This window comes from Raphanus sativus, chromosome 4 (assembly GCF_000801105.2).
Source record: "Raphanus sativus cultivar WK10039 chromosome 4, ASM80110v3, whole genome shotgun sequence".
NCBI classification, from domain to species: domain Eukaryota; kingdom Viridiplantae; phylum Streptophyta; class Magnoliopsida; order Brassicales; family Brassicaceae; genus Raphanus; species Raphanus sativus.
In genome coordinates, this window is record NC_079514.1 from 20,635,952 (window position 1) to 20,642,506 (window position 6,555).

General features: G+C 38.8%; 1 pseudogene; it reads right to left on the reverse strand.

Moving 5' to 3' along the window:
- Positions 1–2,371: 2,371 nt before the first annotated feature.
- Positions 2,372–6,279, reverse strand: LOC130511178 (protein TIC 22, chloroplastic-like; annotated as a pseudogene).
- Positions 6,280–6,555: the final 276 nt, after the last annotated feature.

The following is a 6,555-nucleotide window of genomic DNA, read 5'->3' on the forward strand; positions in this document are numbered from 1 at the left end:
CTGGATTATGGAGTGTATAACCACGGTGTCCTACTCCTTCTTGATCAATGAAGTTGTCTTAAAAAGTGTGACACCTCACCGTGGGATTCGACAGGGGGATCCACTATCACCTTACATCTTTATCCTGTGCAGTGAGGTATTATCAGGTTTATGTTCAATTGCACAAGCTGAAGGGAGACTTCCAGGAGTTAAAATCGCAAAAAACAGTCCAAGTATTAGTCACTTACTGTTTGCTGATGACACCATGTTCTTCATCCCCACAGACCAGCGCAGTTGTACTACACTCAAGCACATCCTTGCCCGTTATGAAGAAGCTTCTGGACAGCGGATCAACACAGACAAATCGTCTATATTCTTTGCTGCAAAAAATCCTTCAAGTGTGAGGTTAAATGCTAAATAGATATTGGGTATCACAAAGGAGGGAGGAGTGGGAAAATACCTAGGACTTCCCGAGCACTTTCGACGCAGAAAAAAAGACCTCTTCTCTTCTATTGTGGATAAATTATAATCAAAGATGTTTCCTGGTCTACTAGATGCCTCTCCTCTGCAGGAAATATGACCATGCTCAAAAGCGGTGCTCTCAGCTATTCCTTCTTATGCTATGACATGTTCCCAACTTCCTGTGGGTCTGTGTAAGATGATCCAATCAGCTCTTACACGTTTCTGGTGGGACACAAACACAAGAAAGAAGAAGATGTGCTGGTTATCCTGGGACAAATCAGCTAAACCGAAAGGAATGGGAGGTCTACGGTTCAAGGATATACAGACCTTTGATACAGCTCTGCTTGCAAAATCCCTTGGAGAATGCTCACCAATCCTAACTGCTTGCTCTCTCGGGTTATCTTGGAGAAGTATTGTCACAAGACTCCTCTCCTTAAAGTTCAACCCACGAAGAAATCATCACATGGATGGACTGGAATTCTAGCAGGCCGAGACTTGCTGCTTCCCAATATTGGAAGAGTGGTGGGTGAAGGGACTGAGATTAAAGTGTGGCCTGAACCTGAGACAGTAGAAGGATGGATAGATCCAAAACTACAAATCCTACTCTGGATTCGAAGAACGGGTAAACAAAGACCTAGAAGATGATCACTGAGGTAGAAGGATCAACTCGAAAGTCTGAGTTCGTTATGCTTAGTTCTTTAAGAACTTGTGCAAGATAGATTTAGAGAGATATTTAGTGTTTGAAGAAGATAGTTTTTATTATTGATTGATTTTGTAAAACTATGCCGTGAGGCTACATATATAGTAAAACCAAAGAGATGTTTAACCTAGCTAAAAAGGAAAATAGATAAAGCCAAGAAGAATAAGTAAAACCAGAAATAAAAAAATCAGAAAGTCTTCGTGACTTATCCTGTCACAATACTCCCTCCTTCAGAACATCCTTGTCCTCAAGGATGAATGATTAATACTTGCATCAACCATCTTGTTACACAGCAGCTCTGGTGCTCTCCGCAAATGAAACACTTCATACATCAGCAATGCAAACTCCTTATGAACATGGATCTTTGTTCTAGTGTGCTTCGAACATCTTACCAATGTTACTGCATCAGGAGCTTCATCAATATCATAAGTTAGTACCTCAGAGTCTATAGTTGCTTTTGCTGGTTGAACGAAAAGCACCGAAATCTCCTGCGGTTTCGAATTTAACAACAATATTGGACCATGACTGAGACACTTCTCTGTCCTGTCCCATATATCTTGTTTAGATTCAAGAACAAGTTCATCAGATTCAACCAAGCTCTCCTCAATCATGGGGTGGTCGGGATTGATTTGAGTTGTTTTTGTTGCGCTTTGTTCTCCGGGGAAAAGATCTGGTGGATCTGTTTGTTGATGGCTGCTTGTTGTTGTGATGCTTGAGGTTCCTTCCGCTTGATTTTCTGGTGATGGGTTGAAAGCAAAGAACTTCTCTATCATTGCTTTAAGCTCGTCAATCCGACCTCCTAGTTCTTTGCGAAGTGCCTTTGACTGTTGAATTTGTGATATACGGAGATCCTCAATTTTCTTGCTCATCTCATTTAGAGCGGTAGCATGATGGGTTTCGATTTCTTGACTGGTCATGAGGTAGTCGACAGCTCTGATACCAATGAGACAGTAGAAGGATGGATAGATCCCAAACTAGAAATCCTACTCTGGATTTGAAGAACGGGTAAACAAAGACCTAGAAGATGATCACTGAGATAGAAGGATCAACTCGAAAGTCTGAATTCGTTATGCTTAGTTTTTATTATTTATTGATTTTGTAAAACTATGCCGTGAGGCTACATATATAGTAAAATCAAAGAGATGTTTAACCTAGCTAAAAAGGAAAATAGATAAAGTCAAGAAGAATAAATAAAACCAGAAATAAAAGAAATCAGAAAGTCTTCGTGACTTATCCTGTCACAGAACCTGGGATCTCCACTTCATCTCGCATCATCCCCTTCGGTCCCTTGAAGGAGGGAGACAATGATCTCCATGTTTCAGACCTACTCAATCGAGGATCCTGCGAATGGAACATGGATATGATCAACGAAATACTCCCAAACCTGTCTCAAGAAATCCTAGAGTTAAAGCCAAGCAAAACAGAAGCTAGAGACTCTACTTCAGTCTTTTAAATTTTATATATTTTAAAAATGAGTCAAATAAAAAAAATTCATAATATTAACTATTTTTAAGTAACATCACAAAAAAATTATTTATATATAACTTTGTTGTGAAAAAAATATTCATTTTAGTTACTTTTTATTTAAATATTAGAAAATAGCAACTTGATAAAATAATATTTAAAGTAAAAGGAGAATTTTTTATATTTACCATTTTTTGGTATTATTATTCATGTTTACCACCACTGAATAGACATTTTGAAAAATATTTTCTTCGTTAAGTAGCAAAAGACTTTTATATCTCTGTTCTATATATATATATATTTTTTTCTTATGTTTTCAAATTATACTTTTCAAATTCAAACTTTTTATAAATTTGTTTTTATTTTTCTTTGCAAATTTTCTTTTCCAAATTTTCTTTTTAAAAATCAAAAATTATTTTTGAAACTATTTTTTTAATTTTTTAAAAAATTTAAATATTTATTTATATATTTATTAGAATCTCAAATTTTTATATTGTAAAAACCTATCTTATCCTTAACTCTAAACGCTAAGTCTAGACGAGTTAACCCTATGGTTATAAATAATTTTTTTTTTTCATTAAAAATGAGAGTAAAAATGGTTCGTATAAACATGAAAGTAGTACTATAAATGTGATATTTTTGATAATTTTTCAAAGTAAAACTCAAATAAATAACTTAAAAATAATAATAAAGTAACTTTTATTTTGAAATTAAAACTAGTATTAAAGAAAAGGAAGAAAAGGAAAAATTTCTAATAGGTAGTAGAGAAAAAAGGAAAAAGGAAAAAAGTGACTAAAATACAATAAATTCTGTAAAAGAATCTGAACACAAAATCAGTTCACGGTTTGAACTTGCAGTACGTGGGGCACCGATAAATTTTCCAAACCAATTGAGCTTGACAATTTTCAAACGTACATATTGTTGTACAAATTTTTATAAGTGCCACACCTCATAAAAATGTGGGTCCGGCCTCTGCCAGAGGCCATTTGGTTTAATCTATTTAAGTTGTTCACGAAAAGCAACACTGAAGTGCAAAACCTTTCACCTTCTCTATCTCATCATTGACAAGTTTCTGTAAGTAAAAAAGGATAAGAGATCCAACCACAAGATGTGAAAATTGTAAAGTGGCATCTGCATACTCCCGATCAGACAACTAATTACTTTTACGTTGATATAGTGATCAAAGGGTGATAAATTTCTTGGGCTTCCACTTAAAACCAATTGGTAATTAGTGGAGTGGTCCAAGTCCTTTATATATTACTAATGTCCCTTTTATATTTTCGATGAGGGATCTTCTCTCCAATACCCTCCCTCGAGATAATGATGCGTATAACCATTAATTTCGCAGAATCCATCATACCCCTCCGAGATAATGCTTTTTTCTAGCTATTTCGGAAAACTGAACCTTCTCTAGACCATCCAGCTAATGGGTTGATCGGGCCACTGTCCGGGCCGGATTAATGGGTCATGGTATTGGGCCGCTCTGATACCATGTTAAGTTTCTTGGACTTCCAACTTAAAACCAATTGGCAATTAGTGGAGTGGTCCAAGTCCTTTATATATTACTCATGTCACATTCATATTTCCAATGTGGGATCTTTATCCCAACACCCTCCCTCGAGATAATGGTGCGTATAACCATTAATCTCGCGAATCCATCATACCCCTCCGAGACAATGCTTTTATTCTCTAGCAATCTCGGAGAACTGAGCCTTATTTTGGGCCATCAGCTAATGGGTTAGGGTATTGGGCCCGCTCTGATACCATGATAAGTTTCTTGGGCTTCCACTTAAAACCAATTGATAATTAGTGGAGTGGTTCAAGTCCTTTATATATTACTCATGTCACATTCATATTTCCAATGTGGGATATTTATCCCAACAAAGGGAATGGTAACTACCTGCTACAGATTAAGGGGAACAACTTAGCATTGGCTTTCAATTCTCTTCTCTGCAAACGCGTCTGAAGGAATGATATTAGAGAATCAAGAGCTCTTAAAGTCAGAAACTTTCAATCTCGGAGAAATAGCAAAAGGAAGATAAGAGCAAAAAAAACTGAGAAACAGAGCAAACTGTAGAAAAGAATCTGAAGTAAGAACGAATTTGTTATTGGTGTTGCTAACCATAAAGACCGAGGTATCAGCTAGAGCTTTCGCAACTGCTATTGATTCAAAGTAAACGAGGTTCCAGCGGAAGGTTTGTAGGACTGCGAGACGGAGGTGAACGGTGGAGTAGGAGAGAAACGCTGAGTGGTTAGGGATTCGGTGAAAAGTTTGGTGTGCACGGAGGAGACGTCGGAGGCGAAGCGATTTCGGCAGTGGTGAAGAACGGAAGAGAAAAAGAGGAAGCTGTTTTGGGTTTCTTTCGAAAACCAGATAAAAAAGGTAGGATGTGTTTCCTCTTGTTTTTCACTGAAAAGTTCCTCAAAATCTATTATAACTAATTTCTCACGAAAATCTGTGTGATATTGAATAACAGGGGAAAATAATTCTTTTCAAATTCTAAATGATAAATCCTTAATCTAATAACAGTGGATTTTGATTCACTGTCTTCAAATCCCAATTGAATAACACTGGAATTCGTTTGAGATTTAGATTCCATCAAACTCTATTAAACTTTCAAATCCAATAATACCTCCTTATTGTCTCTTGTCGGGAAAGAGAGTTACTATTTTGTTAAAAAATCCACATGTAAACATAATAATATTAACTGTATAAAATTGAAGAAAACATTTGAACGGGTGCGGTCAAACTCTTGTGCAACATTATGTTGAGGATTCAATCGGTTTCCTGCAAGCTTCAATGTCATTCAAATTGCAAGTCTAACGCAAATAATCAATCACAGTGTGGAATCAAATCGAGCGAGAAAGTAAACGACACAAGAGATTTTTGGTAACTCGGTGTTCACCACACTCTTCCGATATGGAGAAGCCGCTATACTCACCGGAGAGAGAATTAGGTCTCTCAACCTTTCCAATAGATGAAACTGAGAAGTACAATCACCGGAGGTTACACTTGCCTTCTTCCTCTCTCGGTTACAATCACCACGAGATACAAATGGAATAGAGGAAGAATATACAAGAGGCTCAAGCTCTCTCACGAGCTCTCCGTTCCGTTACGGAACCGACGACTCTGCTCCGAGCTCTCACACTCGCTACCTCGAGCTCTCTCACTCCAAATCGAGCTCTCGCTCTACGTCTCGAGCTTTCTGAGCTCCCTTCTCAGATTCTGTTACGGACCTTTTGTAACGACCCGAATTCTGATCTCGAAATTTTTTAGCCGGCTAAGACCAAAGCATTACCGGAAGCCTATAGTTTTGCCTATAAATACCAGCTCATTTACTTTGTTTTCTCCACCAAGTTATCAAGAAAAATTTAAGAGAGAGATAGTGAACTAAGGAGTGAGTTGTGATCTTTTACAATGAGAGAGAGTCACCTGAGCTCGTCGCCGGAGCCACCGTGTCCAGTGATCTCGTCCAGCCAGTCACCGCCGGAAACCCTTTGTATTTTAAGTTTAGTTTCGGCCGTTTTAGTAAATCAAAAATAACTCCCTAACCGTTGCGAATTTTTGCATGCAAGACCACCATCGCGTTCCTCTCATCGAGACGAATCCGTAGCCACCAGAATCACCGCAATCGGAGCTCAGACGAAGCCGTACGCGCCTCCGGAAGTTGCATCGTCGTCACGCGTGTCGTCCACGCGCCGCCGCCGGAAATCACTTCCGCCGCCAGCAACCACCTTTCTCCGCCGCCGGCCACTGTTATCCTTTGCCGCCGCTCCGCCGTCCTCCGCCGGTAAGCCACCGCAGCCCTCCGCCGTCGCCGCCGGTGACCGGTGCCGGTGACTCGGCCAACTCGTCTGGGTCGAACTCGGTGAGTCAACTCGGTAACTCGGTTGACCAGCGGTTTGATTGGTTTAAATCAATTGCGATTTGGTAAGGGTTGCTTAGAGTA